Genomic DNA, 24684 nt, shown 5'->3' on the forward strand with positions numbered 1-24684 from the left:
AGATGGACCCAGAATGTTTTAGAGATAGGACTTATATATGAAATGAACAGGGTCAGGAGAAGGGAGGTAAAGGCAAGAGAAGAGGAATGACCAATCCCTACCTTAATGCTTGAACAGCTGTGATAATACATAGTTTACAGTGTACCAGGGGAATATGAATGGTCACATATTAGTTAGTTAAGCTTTGTTGGTGTGTTTCACTGTGTGTGTGTGTGTGTGTGTGTGTGTGTGTGTATGCATGTGTTCCTAATCAAAGTTCAATATTTTTCATATTCAGTATACTGTGCCTTTTACATATCCAAGGGAAATCTCACAAAGGCATCTGAACACATGACTTGGAGTTCAGAAGGAAAACAATAACAGGAGATATCAGTTTGGCAGTTGTGCCAGGCTTGTCCTGTTTTTCCTCAGATAAGTGTATCCTCATCCTTCCCCTGTTGTGCTCTGCATCGCAAGCAGGCTAATCACTGCTGGCCATGTCTCACATTGGGTTTTGGCTGATGACAGACACTGGTGAGAGGTTGGAAAGTGAAAGAGTGGAGAATCAAGTGTATTTCTTTCCCTCTCCTTTTGCCTTGAATAATATCTCTAGTGGTGGCTGAATACCCTTTGTGGCTCCAACTCCCACCCCACAGGCTGGCTCTGATATCTGGTAATTCTATCTCCATTCTTTGATCCTCTCATCTAAGAGTGTAGCTGTTGGTAACATGTTGGTTACCTCATTGCTCCCCTTTTATCTTCTTAGCTCCTTTATCCCCTATGTACCAAATGACTCTATTAAAGTCCTCTTTTTTGAATCCTTACAGTGGTTTCTGTTTTCTGGATTACACTTTCACTGATAGTAGTTATCAGGATATAGTTATCAGCATACAGCATATAGGTGCTGAAAGCCAGGGAAAAAATAAGATTAATAACTGTGCTGTTCACAGGAAAAATAGCTCAAATAGGACAAAAGTTTTGTGTGTTGTGTTCAATGATGTATTTCCAGGATGTAGAACACTGTTTAGAATATATGAATACTCAATGTTTTTAGGGTAAGGAAATCCATTGATTAGTTAATTAAGGGAACCATTATTAACTTTCAGCTTTATTTTAATTATTTTTAAACCCACATCATCTTCACTTCAAATATGTGTTTTAAAAATGTATTAAATGTATTGTTTTCCTTTTGTACTTTTATCAATATCACTTTGTTTCTTAATAATCTCAAGTTAGTAGATTTAATAAAGGACAATTAAGGTTGTTGCCAAAGGAATGCAAAAAAAAAGGATAACTAGTACTCCTCAGATGGCATTCAAAGTATAATTTTGCAAAGTCAGGTTTTGAGTGAACAGAAATTTTTACCTTTCTTTGACATATTAAGAAAGAAATCCAGAGGAATCAGATTAAAAAGTTTCTTCCACAAAGTAGAGAAGAAACCACATTGTCTATGATGGCTTGGCCACAAGGCTTGCTGCCTTAGGTTAATAGTTGAATATAATGTGAAGAAAGATTGCCACTCAATCAGGTTGACTAGATTTCTCCAGCCACTCCAAAGGGACAAGGAAGATCCAGAAGATTCTGCATTGAAGAATGCCTGCTGCCCTGTTGCTAAACACACTCTCCCTACCCAAACACACCCACAATCCTCTTGGGGGCTGGGGAAGGGAAAGAGGATAAAACCTGAAAGAGCGTTTACCTGAAGAAAGAGAGTGAAATCAACTCTATAGAAAAGAAACTTTGAATAGGTTTGTTACTGACCTTTTCAAGTCGGGCCCAACAAGGCTCCTCCTACCTGGTGTCCCGGGAGCCAACAGGAGACTGAGTTCAGTTCAGAAGCAAAGGAAAGTTGTATTCTCTGATCAGAGAACGGAGACTTGTAAGCTCCCGCTCCAGAGCTCAAGCCTCTCCTAACAGGCTGTGGGCGAGGCTGCGGGCGAGGCTGCTTTATAGGGATTTCGTCAGCAGGGGGAAGGGGTGGAGTTCTCGCAGGGCGGATGCAACTGCGCTGCTCACGCTGCAGATCGCAGTGCCGGGAGCAGCGTCTCTGCGCACGGCCCGCCGCCGCCATCTTGAATTGAGTGTCGGGTGCGGTGCTTCTCCACAAGTCTGACTGAGGTGCCGGAGTAACTATTTCTTACTAATGTCTGATGGACTTGGTGTGAGGCTTCTGTACGCAGTGACCTACAAGCAAGTGAGACTGCGCTAAGCACAAAGGAAAAGAAAAGGTTAGACTTTATTTTATTACCCAGATTCTATTTTTATTTCCTGGGAATTGTTAATGCATCGGCTTTGCAGATGACAGTTTCAGTCTTTTAACAGAAAAGAGACCTTTAAACTAGAAAATACTGAAATATTACTTTTTTTTTCAATTTTTAAGCTATCCCTCTTGTTTAGTGGATTTTGGCCTTATGAAAAAATTAAAGTAAAAGAAGCTACTTTTCTTTTTGTACCTACTTTTTAATATAAGTGAATTTGCTGCCCTGCTGCATTTTGGATATATAGCATTTAATATTGTATTAATTCTACTTGGTAGTTCCTATTTACTCTTTCCTGTTATATCACACTTATACTCCATTGTTTCTGTGACAAGATGGATGACTCCTATAAAAATTATGTTAAAGGAAAGTTCATAAACAGTTCTATGTCAAGTAGCATCTTCTTCAAAATGCATATGTTTAGGAGAAGAAAATAACTAAATTCTGTGAAAGAATATTGGCAAGGCAACCTTGATTTTTTGATGTGCAAAATGAGTTAAAGATGATCCAATTTTAATTTCATCTGTAAAGATGTGTCTTTTGAGAGTAATACTTATTATAAACTTTTCTTAAGTTCTACTTTTTAATCCCAAATAAAAACATTTGTTATTACCAATATCACAGTCACATGAAAGAAAATGAAACCATTTACATACCTTTATAAAAATTCAGCTATGCATTTCAATTAAAAGTTCCATTTAATTAATAGGATATTGTAAGATAAAATTTAACCCTATTAAGATTTGGAGACATCTTTGGCATGAAAGACATTGTAACATTCAAGTTAAACTATGTCTATTGAGAGACACTATCGGAAACCTAGAAATACAGGATCTAGCTATTCAGGAGGTGAAAGGAGTATTCATTTCAGGGGTAAACTGTCACACTTGTACTTGACTTGGACTTGGAAGCTTCCCTGGTGATAATATTGCCCTTCTTCCTTACCCAGAGAAAGAAATTAATCTTTACCTTTCTTCCCTAATAAAAACTCATGTTTGTCTCGTGATACAGTGCAATTAAAGTTGCTGTTGCAAGAAAAATCTTACCACATCAAGACTTCATGAGAACCTTTTGCTCAACTCATAGTTTATGTATAAGTCTTATTAAAAGTTTGTTCTCAGGACTTCCCTGGTGGTCCAGTGGTTAAGACTCCAGGCTGCCAATGCAGGGGGCCCAGGTTCAGTCCCTGGTCAGGGAACTAGATCCCGCGTGCCCCAACTAAGACCTGGTGCAACTAAATAAATAAATAATAAATTTTAAAAAAAGTTTGTTCTCAAAACTTATGGTTTTCTACAGCCTATTTTTGCACTCGAAATATTTTTTTCTAATATAACTACAGGGTTGCATGAATTCTAAAAACCGTTTGAAAGAAAGAATGTACACTTTAACATAATATGTTATTTTCAGAGGAAATGCATTAAGGTATTTGTCCACCCTGAAAATGCATATTGGAAAGCAAAACGTTAAAATGGGTTATTTATTGCAGAAGCTTTAAGGTTGGTAGATTTTCCCATGAGAGGTGGGTACAAAAGCCTTTTTAAGTGTTTAGGCTTGAATAAGATAATATTTCACTAACAAGTTTCTTTTGTTAGCAAGTTTTCACTTAAGAGGAGTTTCCATTGAGTTGACATAAATTAGTGCATAGCAAACTTATTAATTTAATACCTCTCTATACTTATGGCTAATCATTTGTTTCACAAATTGTTAGTCATTTTCTTCACCTGTTCACTTCAAACATTAATTTAAATGGTATTTACTAAACTGATACATAACATTTTTTTCTTTCCTTCTTATGTATAGCAGCTCAGCAAAGACATAAATAAAAGCCACATATTAAGTTCCGGTAACAAAAAATAAAAGCCACATATTAAGTTCCGGTAACCCCATGTGCACAGAACATCATATCCTAAATGTGTCTATATTATATTTTATTGAACAGTTTGAGTATACAACTAAAAGTATTACTAAAAGTCTTCATGCCATTTTACCTTAAAATTAAAATCAATTCTAATAGAAGGGATGTTTGAATAAAAAGTAAGTTTACCTAGAGTATTCATTTGTACCACAGTATTTTGAGCGATAATTATTAATGTTAAAAGAATATAAGTCATGTATATGTAGCTTAATCTCATTTTAAAAATTCTTAATCAAAGGAAAAACAGGAGAAAGTAACAAATTACATATATATGATACATATATATACATATATACATATATATGAATCCTAAAAAGACAAATGTTTTGTAGATGAATTTGAGTCTCTTAACTGTAAATATGTCCTCAACACCAGAAAAGGCTTAATTTCAATCACTATCACTTTATGTAAGACAAAAAATATATTATTAATGTAATGCATTTTGGTTAATCAGAGAGTGGATTCCCTTCAGAAAGAGAACTTTATGAAAACAACATGTTACTATTGGCTGGGAAAAGTTAATATTCTAACATAAGCCTTTTCTGATTTTTGTAATCATAGACTTTTCTTTTTGAAGGTCTTTATCAAAGTTTACAATTTAGCTTTTAAACACAATTTTTTATTATTACCCAAGTAACACATGTTAATAGTAGAAAAAAGTTTAAATTATTGAAAAGATGTATTTTCACCTAAAGAAGAGTTTGAGATGCAGAAAAATTGTGAGAATAATCTGGAAAGTATTTGGTCTTGGATTAATTCCAAATGGTAAAACATAAAGCAGATTGATTCTTCATTCATTATGGAAAACATGAAACATTTTTCAAGCCAAATCTATAGATTGTATAAAGCGTGTGTACATATCATATGGTATACTTAGATTTTCTCAGAATCCTATTTTATTATTTTATGTCTGGAGATTAAAAAAAAAAAAAACCACCCTGGGAAACAAACTGTTTCGTTTGTTTTTCGCAAACTTCTGCAATGTCCATATCTTTGATTCCTCATTCTCACACATTGTCGGAACAGTTGACCCCTGAGTTTGGTAGATTAATGGCACAGTACCAAATGTGGCACTTCTAAAGATGCAGCACCAAACTGCAAATTGGAAATACACTCCTGGTTATACTATCAACAAAGGAGACCCTGGATATGTGATTCCACTTATCCTTCCTCTTAAGCCATTATCAGACTGCCATTATCAGATCAGTCAACAATGAAAGGACATGTGTTTTATTGTTAGCATGTCAGATATACATTATTAAAAACAGTAGGGACAAGGGGAGAGATGAGAGGAAAGGCATTGGCTTCTTTGTTCCATGTGGGAGGGTTTGTTTGAGAAGAAAAGAATTCTAAGAGGCACTCCCACGTAACTCCCTATCATGAAGGCCTAGCTTTCCCCCTGTTCATTTGATAATGAAGTTTATGTTCTTTCTTCATAATGGAAATGATTAAGAGCTTGTTTTAACTGCATACTCATTCTTATCAATTTCAGCTGAAAACTCATTTTCACCTCATTGAATTTCTGATTTTTCTTGAAAGGTGTATACACAGATTACCTGGCTTGGTTTAGGCAAGATTTTCCCCAATCTACCCCATATTAACTATATGACAGAGTAGAGTTAGGAATTGTCTGTTTCACTCAGATCTTGCAACTAAAAGTAAAAATTGTTAATGATTAAGTTTATTGCATATCATATTATACCATATTATACATGGTTTAACTAAAGTAAGGGCTTAAGTTCAGAAGAAATGAATGAGAACCTGTCAATATCTTATAGTACCACTTGAGATGTTTACCAGAGATAATTTAGAATTTTTCAATCTGAGAAGGTACCGTGTTGGTAGTGAAGACAACCAAGTTAGTAGCCAAAAAACAGAATTTATAAAATAAATTCATAAAACATAATAGAATTTATAAAAAGGAATTTTTTTCACAGACCTTCTGTAACTACAGGGAAAAATTCAGTCTTATATACAGTAATTTACAAATCCATTTTTCTCTATTTCCCAAAATTTATTATTTTGGGAAATACTTATCTTAAGTTTTCTTAATCCTTTTTAAAATATGCTTTATTTTTCACAAAGATAATGTATATTTATTCATTCAATGTATATAATCATTATATTTAAAATTTGTATAATTATTTCATCTGTTGAAGAGAAAAAATCATAGTTTTATTTTCTCTTTTATTGACTTACCATATTACTCAACCATTGTTTAAAAAAAAAAAGAAAGTGGTCTGTGGAAACCAAAGGGATGATTATCTTTAACTTATTTCTTTTGTTCCACTTGCCCAAATAATGAAAAGTTGAGGCTGGGATATTACAATATTTGTATTAAAATGTATTAAATTGCTGTACTGCATAGTTCTTATAACTTATTGGAATCCAATTTATTTGCATTACAAAAGTTTAAAATGAATGTCAGTATCACATTCAGATAAATTCACAAAGTAACAAGAATAAAAATTATGAAAACTTTGAGTTCCCATCATAGTTTCACTTAATTAAAAAAGGGAAACATGAGCTTCCCTGGTGGCGCAGTGGTTGAGAGTCCGCCTGCCGATGCGGGGGACGCAGTTCCTGCCCCGGTCCGGGAGGATCCCGCATGCCTCAGAGCAGCTGGGCCCGTGGGCCATGGCCTCTGGGCCTGCACTTCCGGAGCCTGTGCTCCGCGGCGGGAGGGGCCGCAGCAGTGAGAGGCCCGCATACTGTACTGCAAAAAAAAAAAAAAAATTTCCTTTCCAAAATCTAAAAATGAATCAAGTCTATTGTGTCTAAAATCACTTAAATACCATGATATCAAGTGTATCCCAGTGCACATTGGGAACAAATATAAATATGTGTAAATATTTATATATAAATGTGAAAATATTTGCATTCGTTATATATATGTGGGGGAGTGGTAACAAATGCAAATTTTCCCACATTGTTTCAGCATTTATTACAGGACATATTGAAATACTTTGAACATATTATTTACTTTTTTTTTTTAATTTACTTTTGAGTAGAAATTATTTTACTATATTTTTGATAGGGAATCTTTCTCTTTGGTGTGAATAAAATTTATAGTTGTTGACAAGGATATTAATTGTTCTGAATAACTCAGTAACATTTTCAGCAATCACAATAATTACAAATGATATTTTTCATCCAGAAGTGTTTTCTGTTGAAGGATATATTTTCAAACATGTTTTACCTGTCAGGCTTTTGGTAAATTTTTATGCAATTAAGTAATTGCTACATACAAATACAAACTTTGCAATTATGAAAATAAATGTCTCAGAAATGTAAAATGTACTTGGTAAAATTAAAGAGGAATATGGTCTCAATTTTAAGAATACTTTCTTATAATCAAGAAATTATGAAATAACTTTTGAAAGGTAGAAAAATAAATGGCCCATGCTTTCCTGATTTAAGATTATTCATAGGTTGACATGTGGATCACACATCCTCTTCTTGGCTGAAACACATGCTTTGAAAACTCATTTGGGAATACATCACTAAGCAGTACACCCAGATACAAGTAACTAACTTGTGCGTATTGAATAAAAGTGACTTAAATCATAAGGACATTTATCATTTTCCTAACCAGGAACCTAGAGATAAGCAGTCTAAGGATTAGTTTACATCATTATCAAAACTATTTCTTCATACCATGCTTTGCAGAGCTTTTGTATTTATGCATTTTTGCCTCATGGTCGAAAGATGGTCTCTTCAACTCTACTTATGTCCATGTTTGAAGTACAGAGAACAAGAAAGAGGCAATGCTAATTTTTGAGAAACTCTCAGCATGTTCTCTTGTGTCTTATTGGCCAAATATTTGTCACACAGCCACTCCTAGCTGCAAGAAAGCCTGGAAAAGCAAACTTATGGCAAAAAAGAAACACAAGTTTGGGGTCCAAACAAAATCATGACTCAGTTTATAAAATAAGACAGGGTAAGTAGAGAGAAAAAACTCTTGATACAAAGATTATTTTAATTTAATTTTTAAATGTCTTAATTTATTACTCTGAAGAAGCTAGAATGTAAATTATATAGATTTTTTTAAAGTTAGCCATTTGTTCTATCAACAATAATCATCTACTCTATCATCTTTACTGACAGAAAATGGACTATTGAAAAATATTTTGGGGTAAAATTAAATTTTAAAAATATAAGTTGTAAGAGACTATGTCAATGGAAATTTAATTATTATCTCTTGTATACAAACATAGTTTTAATTTCAGAAAACAAAAAGTTATTTCTGTTACCTAGCTCATATCCAGGATATCTTTCAGACATCGTGAGTTTTCGATAGCATCTTTTCTTTGCACCTTACATTACATTGTACCTCTGTAGATTACAGCAATTAACAAATACAGCTTGGCATTCCTTAAGTCAATCAAGTTCAGTTGCTTTCTGAAATGAGAGCACTTCATAATTTCCCATTATAATTAAAGTGGCATTTTAAATTATTAAAGTAATTTTTAGTATTTCTGTTGCTATTGATGTTTTTTCAAAAACTAATCTCAGTAAGGTTTCTATTTAAGATCTCAGAAAATTGTAACATAAACTTTTCCAAATGCTGCTTTTTAACTCAGGCAGGAAGGATTACATCTAAAACATTCTCTGCATGTCCCACCCTTTTTAACTTCCACTATCATGAGAAAGAAAGTAATTGGGAATGAATGAGATGAAGAATAAAAGGAGAAGAGGATCATGGGAAAGAAATCTATGTTTAATTCAGGGAAAACTCCCCCAAAACATCTCATCAGATAGTTGGAACTATCTGAGGAAAAGAAAATATTCACTTGGATTTTTAATTTACAGAATGATAGGTATAGAATGCATTCCAGGAGCCCACTTACATTTTTTCCCCTCATTCAGGGACATACTTAAACCAGCAGAGACCAAGGAGTTCTAACTGGAAAATCTTGTAATACGGTTACAAGCCTCCTTTAAAACATTTAAAATACACACAACAATTACAATGGCTGTTGGTCTTCTGTCTCAGGAATTTCTTTCGTATTTAGAAGTAAATAATCCAACTTCATGCATTTCCTCTCATCTGGCCTCAAAGGAGATGAAGGGCACCTGAACAAGTATTCTATGTAATTGCCCTGGATATTGCTGAAAGGGTTGTAGTACCTTTTATTCATGTCTTCCAAAAGCAAAATTGACTTTTTACATACATTCTATTTCCTAAACCTTTACCCATGTTTGCTATTTATTTTCAGCTTTGGAGTTGCCCCAACTCCATTTATTGAGTAATGACCCTCAGAACCCAAGAGAATAGCCAGGAAAATACCTAGAGGAAAATAAAATCCAAACAAATGTTTCTGAATCTTTTAAAACTTAGGAAGAGAAAAGGAAGTTCTTGACGTATATAAGACAATTGAAAGCTATAATCAAAACCATTCTTTCCCTCTCCTCCCTTATATTTGTAATTTCAAAATAAAAATATACTTTCATGTGTTTTCTTTGAATTATCTATCCTCCAAAGTATCAGCAGCATGTTTAAACAAAACAAAAACAAAAAGAAAACCCTAAGCAGATTAATTTATTTTATATTGTGGTATTAAGTATGTGTGTTCTGCATGCTAGCATGCATGCATGTGCACATGCATGGACATACATCCCCCACATGCTTCCCATCCCCTTTGCTCTCTTTCTCTCCCCTCCACCATCCCTTCTCACACACAGTTCTCAAATACAAAGTCCTCTTACTGTGAGTTCCCAAGTCAAGGGCAGAATCTTCCAGGACCCTGAGCTTGCTTTATTCAATATACTTTCCCTTACTTCTTCTCCTATCAATATTTATTTTACTCTTTCCTTTCGCTTTTGTTTTTCTAGCAGATTTCTATTCTGACAAGCTTTCTTTACATTGTTGTAGGATATATATTCTACTTTTAGTTAAAAGCCAAAAAAATTACTATTTTTCATTTGTCAGGTTTCTTTAGGTGGTAGAGGGAAATGTCTTAAGGGGAACCAAAGGAACAAATTGGAATCGAAAAGCTGCATATTTAAAGTGGCAGCTGAACAAGATTTACATGGATCTCTGTGTGTTCTTCTTGCCTATCACAACTAGCTATAATATATTTTACAAAAATAATTAGACCAAGTTTTTATATAGAATATTATTTGCAGGCTTTAAAAATGGGATTTTTCCAGAGTTGTCCGTTACCCTTAGAGTAATTTTTTTCTCGAAGTGTATTATAAAGATCAACTGAATTAGATGGGGAGGTAGATAGATACTATTTAATATACAGATTCTGGGACACATGCCAAATTTACTGAATCAGGATACTTGTGCCAGGGCCCAGGGATGCCAGTGTTTTCCAAGATCAACAGTTGACTTTAAATCCACATTAACATGAAAACTGCTGATGTAGAAGCCATAGAACCTAAGAAAAAATACTCTCTGTATTTCTCATTCTAACTCCAGACTAAATGCCCACATTTTTAAAGTAGATGCACTCTGTTTAAAATGAACATCAAGAGCAAATTTAAATCAAAAATAAAAATTAACATAAATTCTGAAAGGTGAGCCATCCCTCTCCTTTAGCTTGTAGGGAAGTCGTCAGTGATTTTAACTACAGATTGGAAGAGTGATGTCTTTTTATCCTAATGGCTGTTCTTCAAATCCATATTTCATTACCACTTGCCATGTAGCAAAATGGTCTCCTTAAAACGTTGGACTGTTGAGGGGAATGCCCCAGTATATTATGTTCTAGGGATGGGTCTGGTGGGGTAGAACAGAGTACGCACGTGCACGTCTTAAATTCTTACAGTCATCATTTATACGGCTCATATTATGTCAATTTGCTGGCCAATTTCTAGCACATGTCAAGATACAGGAATGCTCTACAGATATTTTTACAGTTTTCTTCCTTCCTCACACCAAAGTACCCAAATAATGACACCGCCTTATGTTTGTATAGTGCTTGGTTCAGTTTTACAAAAATACTACAATGTCCATTGATCACTTTTGTGATTCAAAGAAATATTGTGAGGAAGTCTGCATAATCAAATTCATGATAACCTAGGTTGAAACAGAAGCTAAAAAAGATAAGTAACCTATCTTGTATCTTATGTCTTGTGTGTTTCATACTCTTGATTAACTCTCAGGGCATTTGATTCTAAAAGTGAAGATTTCTCCATCACTCTATGAAAGTAACATACTATTAAGTACTATAATATTTGCTTACAATTTATATATCTTTAAACAAAATATACATTTATTCCTTTACCTAACTTCTTTCACTAAAATATGAGCTCCAACATAGCAGGTTTTTTGTTTTCCTGCTTTTTTTTAATGTCTCTATGTTTAGTGACTAGACTAGTGAATGACAAAGAGAAGGTGTTCAATAAATTACGTTTGAAAATAAGTCCCCCCCCAAATAATTGTTCTTATCTTTAATTTCTCCAAGTCAAAGAAACTTTGATCTCTTTTTTCCTAAGGACAAACCTAAATTAGTTTGAGACTACTGAAATATCTCAATGGAAGAAATAAATTGTACTATAGAATACTATTTATTTGTAGGTTTCTATTAAATTGTTTTATTGCTGTTTTTCTCCTCAGGTTCAACATCAGTTGTCTATGGAAAATGAACAGATGATCTTCTAGGTATGTTCCAAGCTTTAACAATTCATGATTTAAGGAATAATTGGTGTCATAAAATTAAGATATAAATGTTTAATTGTAGTAATTTTCAACAGTATTCCTGTACACCATAGTTAGAGAAACTAGAGAAACATGCGAGTGATTGTAAAACATTTAAAGAGGTCTGCAAGTGATATACAAGAGAAATGTTTTAGTTTATTGGAAGATATTTTATTTTTTTCATGCCAGAGTAATACCCAGTGATCTCTAATGACTTTCCATGTTTTGTTGTTATTGTAGTTGTTTTGGTCTCTTGTGTTTCATAATATGTTTGCAAACAATTACATTGGCCTGGGGGAAATAGTTTAGAGATGTAACAGCCTTCTATGAGCCAAAACCATTTGTGTGCAGAACAAGTAAATAACAATCAAATGTATATCAACATATAGGAATATAGCATGCATAGCAGATAAATCTAAAACTGCTAGTGTGACTCTACTCAATATATATCAAACATTTCTATCAAATATACTATCATGTACATACATTGTTTTGCAGTTTTATTTTGTTGTTGTTTGTTTGTTTGTTTTTTGCGGTACGCGGGCCTCTCACTGTTGTGGCCTTTCCCGTTGCGGAGCACAGGCTCCGGATGCGCAGGCTCCGGATGCGCAGGCTCAGTGGCCATGGCTCACGGGCCCAGCCGCTCCACGGCATGTGGGATCCTCCCGGACCGGGGCACGAACCCGTGTCCCCTGCATCGGCAGGCGGACTCTCAACCACTGCGCCACCAGGGAAGCCCTGTTTTGCAGTTTTTATTTCTGCTTTTATTATGGAAAGTATGTATAATTGTGACTAAAAACTACTCTTTGGGGAATACAGTGATTTCCAGGTCAATGGAATATTGAGATATTAATCTACAACTAAAGGTGGAGTAGATTAACCCTGGTTTGACCTTTGTCACTTCTCAGGTGAACTGGATATATTTGAAACTATATATCTGAAAAACATCAACAACAACAACAGAGTAGTGAAAAAATTAAATGCGTGTAACACTGTGGTCAATGCAGTAACTATTTCTAAAGAGTCAATTTGAAACAGTGTATATGTTTGTATGTACACTGTATCTATTTGTGCATGTGTGTATTTGTGCATTTTTAATGCGTTGTCTGTCCTGTGAACCTTTCAATCTTTCAAGAAACAGTTTGCTTTTTCTACCAACATGTCAGTCTCCATTTACATAACACTAGCAAATAAACCTCAGGCTTAAAATCAGTTGAGAAACACTGCCATTAAAGCTGGAAAGAAAGTTTCTAAAGATCGACTTATAGATTCTCATTTGTAAATTGTAATAGAACATCTTTCTTAAGAGGATTTTCAGAAAATTGCAAAGGCTTAATTCTTTGCCAATATTTCCTATGCTTTGTTGACTCCAGGCTTCAGTAAGAGCCTCATGTGTGCATCTGAGGAAAGTCTTTGGCTTATCCCAAGCATGTAGAGTCCCTTTGCCGTGAAATAAAAGCTTTCAACTACTATACATTTCTTTAGATAAAGCATGAGAACTCATACACCTACAAGGACCGGGAAGTTTTCATAAAGTTACGAATTAAACAGGATAGGACAGCATGGTAGTAGGTCCTTTGTGCTAGGCTATCTATATCTATACATCCATATATGTCTATTTTTAGGTTTACATCTATGTTTCAATCTATGTCTTTATCTTAATCTAGATCTACATCTACCTGTATAGCTATACCTATACAAACATCTTTATCTCAACGTAAATCTACCTGTTGTCTATCTGTCTATCTATCTGTCTATCTTTCTATCTACCTACCTATCTATCAATCATCAGAACTCTTCAGCCTGTGGATCGGACCTGACCCTCCCAGGCCTCAAGTCAGAAAGCTATTTTGCTTCAGATTTGGATAGAGAATTGAGATCCCCTGCTTCTTGTCGAGTACTTTTTCCAATGAACAAGTCAACCAGGAAAGATATAAACCAGGCTTTTAAAACACTTGAAGTAGATTCAGTTCCTCTGTATATAAGAACATGCAAAGGTTTTTCTAAGTTTTGTTGCTAGTTCTGTTATTAGATTGATAAATAATTGCCTCACAATTTATTTGATATTAGTAACAGTGTGACAATGTATTGATACATTACACATGACTGTGAGTGAAATAATTATGCTGACAATGCAGAGGACAAGCGTTAGTCTAAAACAATACTTGACTGAAAAACATCAAGATAATCAAGCATTTAAATTCATTTTTCTAAGTGTTTGGGGTTTTTCCCAACAGAATAGCTTTGTAAAACGAAGAATTAGAGGTCATGTGCTACAGGGTAAGGTGGTATTGAGGAAACATGGCATCTTTCCTAAAGAGGAGCCAACTCATGTTCAGGCCCAGCCAGTGGTTTATGGAGGTAAAGAAGCACATATGTTCTAAGTAGTAAAATTTGACATTTTAAAGAGGGAAAGATGCTTTTACAGAAATCCTTGAAATAACATGAAAAAATAGTACTAAGAGGGACAAAGAGAGTGTTAATGGAGTGTTTTGACTGAACTTCTTTCAGAGTATAAGAGGAAGTTGCCATGTTCTAGATAAAGAAGGGAGGATTAAAGTGTGCCTGACTATGTCAGAATAGTAAATTCAGATGCAAAGTATTCATTGTTTAAAATGGATGTGTGCCGCTGAAGTAGTTAATAGATTAACTTTTGGTTTCCCTCAATACCATCTTAAGCCAAGATTTCCAAATGAACACCAGAAAATTGGTTTGAGGAAAAACTGAGACACAACATTAGCCTGCTTTTTCAAATTTTCTTTCAAGGGTGAACATTAAATGATATTATTGTCCCATAGTGTTTGAAATGCTATGACAGCTGTTTGAAAAAAAAAATCAGTTATTCACCCCATGTTTTATTAATATAATTATTTAGAGAATAAAATAGTTAAAAGTAAGTTTGCTCTCATAATCTACTCAAACTAACTCAAAAGACAAATATAGACACTGGAACCTTGTAACAATATTATACAAGGCAGAAAAAAATTCACTGTGAAATGGACTCCATCAAGGGGATTTAGTTCCTACAATGCCAAAGACTTGTTTTTGGTACGCCCTGAGAATGACATATTATGAGACACTGCCTTGGATATTTTCACAGTGTGTGAGTATTTTAAAATACTTGGCCTTTTGGGGAGATAAAATTATGGAATTTGGGGATCTCAAGTACATAAACATTCTGTTTTTCACCAATGAGATTGGTATTTTTACAATTTATTTTTCTTTCAATGGTCTAATCCACACAGCTAGAAATGATCGATGGTTTATTCACTTACACAATAAAGTCATATACTTCCCCACCCAATATTATTTGTTGTTATTAGTAGAATATGGGGCAAAAGACTTTAAGTACTATAAAGTCTTGTATAAATAAAAACGTGGTAAATTTCAGGGGAATCAAGTAAAGAGGACATAAATTCCATAGTAAATTCATGAAGATGGTATATGATTTGAATTAATACCTTTTATAAAGAGTTTAAATACATTTAAAAGATCCTGTGCATCTACATTCAGACAATATACTCTCTCTTCTTTTATCCATAGAGAGGTATTTTTCCCTCAGGGGACAATGTAGAAATTTTATCCTCTGAATAGAATTATTAGGAATCAATGTAACACAGAGGGGAAGACCAGCCATACATGGAAACTTTCCAGAAATTAGCCTAGCATTTGAAGTGATAAATATTTCTGTAAAAATCCCACGTGAAACATTCTAATCTAAACATTTCATCATCGGTAAAGTGAGGGGGTTGGATTAGAGGATCATTCCTAGGAACTATATCACATTTGTGCCAGATGCAAAGAGAAAGGTAGATGCAGGACAAGGGTTCAGAAATGAATTTGGGGAAGGTAGAGTCACATCAAAGGTGAATGCTAAAAGGAAATCTGTTTCAATGTGCACAGTTTTAAGGCCAATTTGTGGTGGAGAGCAGGGGTTCCAGGGCTTAAAGGAACTGGATAAAGTGAACAGGCCAGCATGAAACAAGATAAATGAGCAATGACTGAGTGGGCCCCAGAGAGGAAGGAGCAAGATTACTATAGCTACAGAGCAAGTTATGTAATTGTTGGCACAGCATTTTTTGTGACTTGTGTCAGAGTGCATGCAAGTGGGGAAGCCCCAGATTTATCCAACAGGGCATATTTTGTGGCTTCTGGGTTGGGGTTTGGCCAAGAGAAGTGTTACAGGCGCCTGTGGTACAGGGTTATACATACTTACCCTTTTTGCATTTCCAGTTATAACAGAGTACACTGGAATAACATCAGGTATTTAACCATGTGTTCTGTTTGATATTTCTTAGCTATTAAATTCTGTAACTGTTTTTCCTCCAATTTAAACTTTTGTCAGCCTCTTAATAGTGTTCTGCAAGTACATTAACTCTTTCAGTCCATCCTGGCATGCGGAAATTATTTGTATAAAGATGTATTATTTCTTGCTTAAAAATATGGGGGATTTTTCAAAAAATAAAATACAGATCCATATCTCAAAACTTCTTTGAAAATTTGTTGACACTCTTTAGAAAGCCACAGTCAGATTTTGATGTAGTGAGCAGATTTCAGGGTTGATAAGAATATTACAACTTGTAAACATTATGACTACCTCCCATTCTACTATTCTTTAATAGTAACCAAATAAGCCCAGTGGATTGATTTTATATGTGTAGTTCCATCAAATACTGCCACCTTCTAACCATCTGTGATAATAGTATAAACCTGAGGATAGTTAATATTTGTATTGGATGATAATATGTTCCAGGCATTTGACATGAATTTCCTCATTCAATCATGAGAACATTTTACATGAGGAATGTAACATCATTATTCCCATTTTATGGAGATGGAAACTGAGTCCTTAAGATGTTATGTAGCTTGTCTAAGGTCACATAGCTAAGAAATCTTAATTGTGGGAGTAAAAACTTAAGAGTTTGAATTCAGAGCCTGATATATTAGCTTCTGCAAATGCCATTCCAGTAGATTCTCATGTTCACTAAACTCTACTATTGAAATAGAAAAAATAATGTTTTAAAGTAGTACTTTCTTGTTTGACTGTAATGATGAAGGTAGGTATCTCAACAGAGGCCTTTACCTGACACCTGCAATAGAATCCTCTGGATAGCAGGGGAGAAGAGGCTACTAATTTTGTTTTACCTGGTCTGAGGCTGTGATCCTGCTTTTTTTTTTTTTTTTTTTTTTTTGCGGTACACGGGCCTCTCACTGTTGCAACGTCTCCCGTTCTGGGGCACAGGCTCCGGATGCGCAGGCCGCGGGCCCAGCTGTTCCGCAGCATGTGGGATCTTCCCGGACCGGGGCACGAACCTGTGTCCCCTGCATCGGCAGGCGGACTCTCAACAACTGCGCCATCAGAGAAGCCCCGACCCGGTTATTTTGATAAGATATTTGAGGAGGGGAGTGGAGAAGGAAGAATAGCAAATGGAGACTCTGGGAGAGTAGCTTATATTACTGGAGCACAGTATAGTAGAAATGCAGTAAAAATTTGTTAAACGCACATAAATGACTTCAAGACCCCTGGTGACCACTGTTTTGCCAACCTCACTTTAATCACTTCTTTCCTTCCCTTATATTTCATACTGCCCTACTGACCAGTGCAGGATACACCAGGATGCTTTCACATCTTAAAGCCTTTCATCTATGGTTTCCACTCTATTTGTGATCCATCTTTGCTTTCAATTGTAAAGCTCACATTTATCATGCCAGCTCAAATGGCACTCTCCTGTGAAAATTGAGAAACTTGCCCAAATCTAATTGCTGGTCCTTACATGATTCTGTTATTCTTTCTTCATACTTCTTTTCTTGAGTTTGCTACATTGCATTCTCTCTAGTTGACACAGGTGTGTTCAAGTTAGGGAAAGTGTTATATAGCATCTAGCTCTTGGTGTTCTGAGATGAGCTAGGGCAGAACAAAGAGACATGTTCTGTTTTAAAAGTGAACATGACTCACGGCTCACTTCAGTTTACTGGTGAATGGGCAAACAAGTACAAACCACAGTACTGTTGGGAGAGGTGATTTGCCATGAGCCCTGAGTGTCCTGTGGGTTCTTGCTGGGTATACCAAGAATGTAAGGCTATGGCCTTTCTTTACTTGGTGCATTTCTTAGGGTTGCATTTGCAGTGAGGGATGAGGACTAAAAGCAGGCTTGCTTGCCATTTATGATAAAAACAAAGTCCCCGTTTAGTATTCCTCAGTCATGACAGAAATCTGTTGTGTATCCAGCATTCCTATGGGTCCCTCTGCATGAGCCTCCTGAGGCCAGGGGGAAGGAGGAGCAGGAAGAACTGATGTGAACATGAAGCTGATGATGCCTGCTGTGCTGTGAGTAATGAAGTTCTTTGCCTCTGACCCAGGAGTTTCATGCCTTCTGTCAGTAACCATGAAACAGAAACAGGCTGATTTATTAGCTCACAAGTAGGTAAAATCCAAGAATTTTCACAGACCTTGACAGATACAAGTAACTATGTGTAGCACCTTATTTCCTAATTCCTCAACAAAATAAACCAAAATTATCTCAGTTTGGCTTTACCCACTTGCAGACCCTAAATCAAGGATGTGAGTGCAAGCAGCTTTCTGTGATTAGCAGAAAACACTGATAGGTGAACAGAGAAATGAGACAAAGAAGAGATCAACAAAGTGTAGTTAATAAAGTCAAGGATCACTTCAGGTGAGGGAACTTAATCCCTCTGAGAAAACTCTGAAAGTCAATGTAAAGTACATACTTCATCTAAGAAACAGGATGATGGGCTATTTATATACCAGTTCCCATCAGTCACTTGTTGGGAGCTACTCTTGAGAGTTATTAAATACTTGACATTTCCAGGATGCCTGGCATGTGGGCAGAGTGGTTTCTAGACTTGGAGAAAGCCATCAGGCAGAGAAAACTGCAGATACTGGAGCTGGACTCAACTTACGTCTACTGAAATAGTAAGGGCCAAAGCGATGTGGTTGAGGCAGCAAAATAGTGACTACAGTGCTGGAAATGGCCTTCCTGGAATAAAGAAACCACAAGTTAGAGGAGCTCATAGGCAAGGGATTTTAGCCTTTGATGCCAGCAGGTAAAAGAACAGTGCATGGAAGTACATGGTCTACCTACTAACAAACAGCGTATTCTGCTTTGCTACATATACCTACTTTGAATTCTTTTTATTTTTCTTACTGCCATCTTATCTTTACATCATATCCTGTCATGAGACCTACTTTGTCACTATGACCCACCACAATGTGCTCAGTGTGTTTGTTGAAAGGAAGAATAGAGTGATAAAGGTGAAATGCATAGCTAAAAAGATAATTGATTCACAAGGATTTATTAGAAAGGCTCAAATATACTTTTTTATGGTATAAAGGCACATAATGGAGAAAACAATCTTGCATAATCCAATTTAATATGTAGCTAAATTAGCTGGTATGATTCATACCTTACGTTAGGATGAAGAATGCTGGCCAGCTGAAATGGGAGCTGAGAAACTCTTGGGGCATCACTTTATCCCTAAGAAGGACAATTCACTTAGAATAATTGGGAATTGGCTGTCCAGTAAAATCTTCCTATTGCCAGGGTTTCCATTCAGAAATAAACATAAGTTACTGAATGACTAAAGAGGTAAAACTAGCATGAATAATACCTACTATATGCCAAGAGCCATGCCACAGAGTTCACATGAATTCACATATTAGCTTATTCCCCTCAACAGTTCTGTGAGGTTTCTATTTTACATAGTGGAGGAAACTGGAGAGTTTAAGTACACTTTTCCAAGGGAACAAAAAAAAATAATAGCAGATTAGGGGTGTGAATTCAGGTCCCCCTGACTCTAAAGTCCATGCTATTTCTGTACTACCCTTGACTTCCTGTGAATCACTATTTCAAGCTGGCTACAGGTGAAAATGTAGTTGTATTCCAAATCAAATCTTTTCTTCTAACGGACATGTAACACACATACACACACAAACACAAAGTATAATAAAGTATCAGACTCCATTTTTTGTTGTTTGACTACGGATAACTTTCAAGCCCCACCATTTTTCCTTCCCCAGCCCCTCATGTGGCAAGTTGATACCTGTTGAGCTGCATCCTGCAGGGCTGCAAGCCTTGTAGTTGGCCAGCCTCCAGATTGAAAAAAGAGCCTGGAAACAGTGACAGAGACATCAGTGGTTTATTAGATAGAGAATCTTACATGTGAGGCAAAAGGGTCCTGGAGCAACACGCCACCAAATACAGCGGACCACAGGCAGGACATGGCAGCAATATTTGCTTCTCTGGAAGAGGAGGTTACCATTTATAGGGGGAGTTGACGTTGGGTTGCTCACCAGGGAAACCAGTGGCTAGTGCACACCCTTTACAGTCCCCCAGCTTAACGACCATCATGAGGGCAGGTGTTTCTCTTTAGTAAACTAGCAGGTGGAGCCATTCTGACCTAAGGATTAGAGCAATCATTATCTGGGGCAGTGGGCAAGCATGTTCATGTGAGCAGGGTGTAGGTGAAGCAGGGATTGTTTGAGTGGGAGATGTACAAAAAGCAAGAGAGGAGCCATCTTGAGTGGTCTGACCATATAAAAAGAAAGCCCAGGAACTGTTGGAAGGTTCAACATTGCAAATCCTAGCCTTCATGAAGGAACCTTCTTACCAGCCCCATTCCCCAACCCTCTTAAAAATCCCAAAGCTACTTTCCTTTCCCTACTCTCCTAAGACATTTTTGGATCTGTTGGATGTCAGTTGTATTCTCCTTGGAAAGTTCTATTGTATAGGTAACAACCCTTTTCAAATCTTCAAACCATATGTGGCATCATCAGTGTTGACATCTGAACCAACTTTTGGGTAGAGGGTCCACCCCCTTACTGTGGGTGACCACAACATTTGGCATAGCAAGTAGAGTGTCTCAAGCATGGCCACCACCACCAGGGATCTTTCTGCTCTTGCATTGGCTTGCTAACTGAATATGCTGCTTGCTGGCAAGCTTTTGCTTTGAACACACCCATGGCACCCCCATGTCACAGCCAAGGGGTTAATTCAAACCTGACTAAAGTCCATGTCTCTTAAACCCTATAAAGCAACCATTGGCATGGGAGAGGTCCGTAACACTGAAGATCCTAATTTGAGAATTTTGGAGAAGGAAGAAATTTACAAATATAAGCAGAGTAGAGAGGAAAATCCCCTCCTGAAAGTATATCCATAAAAAATCAAACAAAATAAGGAAAAAAGAAAACCCTTAAATACAGGGAAAAGAAATAAAATCTAAAATAGAGGTCCACAATTTGACCCAATTGGAAATCCAAAATTTAATTTAAAAATTTATACAATAAAATATTAGTGCTGATTGGCTTTTGTGCCTCCACAATATAGGTCTTGAATTAACCTTAACATCTACTGAAATGCCCCAAATTGGCAAACATTCATGACCATAATTAATACTGGAGCTCAAATTACAGTTCAACCTGGGATCCTACTACATTTATATATGGTGTTCCCTATAACCTTAGAGGAATTCCTGACCTAAAACAGAGGACAAAAAAAATATGCCTCACATTAACCACTAGACTACTGCCTTGCCGAAATTCCCCACAGCCATAGTGCCTATTGCCCTATAATAGCCCATGTTGGGCATTGAGGCTCTTACTCAATGAATAATAAACGAATTAAATTTTTGACATTTATAAACGACTTGACAAAACGGGACTCCATGGTTCTCCTTCTCTGTTAAAATAGTTTATACAGACCAGTGTAAATTAAAACAGGGCCTTCAAGGACTGTAACCCATTATGCAAGACCTATTTAAAGAAGGGATGGTTATTCCCACTGTTTCTCTATTTAACAGCCCTATTTGGCCTATTCTTAAACTTGGAAAGAATAAATGGCACCTAATGGTTCAGTACCCCAACCTTAAAGCCCTGGTCCCACACATTAAGACCCCATACCCGATGTTATTAAAATTACTGAGTCCATCCAATCAGCATCTGGTAAATACTTTGTAGTTAGATATAGATTTGGCTAATATGATCTGGTAAGTTCCTGTTTCAAGGCCTCTAACTGCAGTTTGCCTTCACCTCTGAAGAGACCAATATACCTTCATCTGGCTGTATGAGTTATACTGCAACAGCCTTGCCATCACACACAATCTTTGTAGGCAAGTTCTTAACCATATACAACTCTCCCCAGGAGCTCACGTATGACGTTATATTGATGGCATCCCCTTTCCCTTCCAACATTTATTTGACACACTCATTCAGGACATACAAATACAAAAGAGCTCACAAAAAGACTGTTGCCCCACAAACAGTACAAGGCCCCACAGTTAAATTCCAGAAAATTATTAGGTAAACTGAAGCCATTCGGACACTGTCAAGAAACAACTATTGACTCTCTCAGCACGCAAAAATTTAAAACAAGCCAAACATCTTTTAGGCATTTAGGGGTTCTGGAGGCAACATATTCCTCAGCTACAAATTTTACTTAAGCCTTTTAAACTGTTACTTGAAAATCTGCCCACCTTATATGAGGTGTTCTATAATAAAATGCTCAAAAAATTTGTCCACATTACAAGACAGTGGAGGTTCTAATTAGTGTCTGCTAGAGACTCCTTCACTGCAGAGGCTTTGTCAACCTCTTTTCATGCCTTCTGGAGTCTCTGGACTGGCCAAGATGGCTATGAGTTGCCCGTGGACTTATGGTATAAGAAATTGCCATCCTTGACTCCACAGTACATGCCATTAGAGGGGCCATTGCTGGTTGCATACTGGCCTCTCCGGAGACAGAGGCTCTCACAGGCCCTAAGCCCAAGACCCTTGATTCTTACCTGCCCTTATGTATTGGGTCATGGAAGCAGCACCCCACAAGTTCAGCACAACCACAGAACCTTTCTCCTAGAGAATAGAGTCAAAGGCAGGTACTATGGCATATCTCATCTATAGAAAGGTTGTCTCCTCCACCCTCAGTATCTTGACAGGTGCCATGGTTTTAGAGGAAAACTCTGTCCTCAATCCCTTGGCCACTGTGTAATCCTTGAGTACAACTGTGTGAACAGTAAAGCAAGTTCATATACTTTATGAATAGCAGGACCACCATCACACATGATGGAGCTCACTGAAGGACTGCAATTTTTTATCCCTTTACCAGGATGTCCTTGATCAGGGATGGAATGTAAAGGTCCACATAATTGGCTGCACGTTAGGCACCATCTTAGCATTGGATACCCTGGCCAACAATTGGCCCAATCTGCATATTTTTACAGGCTCTCGGTCACTGACAATGGTTTGGCCATCTGCTCTGGCAGTGGCATCAACGACAATTGTTTATCCAAGTTTGCCCCTTTTGGTGTAGAGAACTCTGGTGCTCTTTTGCTTCATAGATATACAAAACAATAAATCAACATTGCACAAGTTTCTGCCCATTCTGAAGCCATAATACAAGGCACCACCAAAATACTCCTTACCCCTCTCAACGTTCTAGAGTCTATTATTGATGGTGACCAAGGCACTCATTTCACTTCCAAAGCCACACAGTACTGAGCTCTTGAACAATACATTCAATGGAATATTCACCTCCCTTACCAGCCTCAGGCTATAGGCCTTATAGAGCATAGTGATGGCTTATTTAAACAAGTTCAAATTCAGTAAAGTAAAATATTGCATCAGCCATCAGTCAAAAATCACAGGTGAATTGTAATAAAGAGTCAAATTCAGTGTTCAGCGTTTGACTGCTGCCAGATTTCAAGCCCCATCACTCCCTTTCCCTCTTCTGCTCTACATCTGGGCCAGCTGATAAGGAAGCCCAGTGCTCCCTCCTTTGGTGCTAGTGGGAATTCCAAACCACACAAGCCACAGCCCATGTGAAAGAACCCTCACCCTACCTCACCCCTCCTATCTACCATAAAAATCCTAAAGACAATCTCTGTTCTCTGTTGTTTCAAGCCATTCTTGAGCCTGCTGGGGAGCTCATTCTGTTTCCCCCCCAGAAAACCTCATTATATGAGCAACAAACCTTTTCATACTCTCTTGGTGAGTTTGTGGCATCATCAATCTTAATATCTAAACCAGATTTTGAGTTTGGGGGGATCCATCCATCACTCCACTCTGTGGAGTGACCACAACAAAATGCATTTCAGTTATTTTGGCATAGTAAATCTGTAAAGTAGCAACTCTCTGCATTATAATATAGTTCAATTGTATTACCATTACCAAAGAGCCTTAAATCTTTTCTCAAAGTATCTCTTTTTATATAGAGTATCCAAACTGCAAAATTCTAACTAAAACCCCTTAGAGCAAACTTCTCTTGCAGCTAACATATGGTCTTTCTGATATGGCTGGCTAAGCCTTGTAGAAAGAGAAAAAAATATTGTCAATTTGCAATTCTTTTCTGTGTGCATTATACAGAATTTAAGTTCCCAAGCATTTAAAAATGTCCATCTTAGTCAAAGCAGCAATGTTCTAATTGGTTCTGCATTTAGTTTTTCAAAGAAAAAACAGTCTCCAATAGTTTATTTTCCCAAGGTTAAATTGCGAATCCATACTATATTTAGCTTGGATTTCATGGAAAATTTGTTCTTCCAGAACTTATACTTCCAGAGCATTTACGTTTAAGTAACTCAAATATACTTTAGAAAGAATTAAATTTGCTCTTCATTTTTGTAAAGCTTTGTAATCTTTGTTGAGCAATAAATCCTACTTTTATTGACATTTGTGAGCAGTGGAATTCGTGAAGTGTGTCAAGGCATTACTCTTTTGGCCAAGGTAGGGCACCTATAAGGGTGATGTTCTGGTTGTGTTAAAAAGGTTAATATGATCTGGGCTCTATATTTAGGTACATTTCCCTAAGTGAAAGTAGCCTTTGAAAACAACAACAACAACTATAAAGCAACAACAAAAACCCCATCTTGATGAGAGTGGTTAG

At 36.5% G+C, this 24684-nt stretch overlaps 1 long non-coding RNA gene across 1 annotated transcript in view; it reads left to right on the forward strand.

Moving 5' to 3' along the window:
- The first annotated feature begins 1919 nt into the window (after window positions 1-1919).
- The window catches only part of LOC307186790, a 232128-nt gene continuing 209363 nt past the window's right edge, over window positions 1920-24684 (forward strand). The window contains exons 1-2 of the long non-coding RNA XR_013828466.1: window positions 1920-2207; window positions 11717-11761. This is a non-coding gene — a long non-coding RNA (uncharacterized lncRNA). The remainder of the gene's footprint in view (window positions 2208-11716; window positions 11762-24684) is intronic.

Source organism: Stenella coeruleoalba (assembly GCF_951394435.1).
Source record: "Stenella coeruleoalba genome assembly, chromosome: 5".
NCBI lineage: Eukaryota > Metazoa > Chordata > Mammalia > Artiodactyla > Delphinidae > Stenella > Stenella coeruleoalba.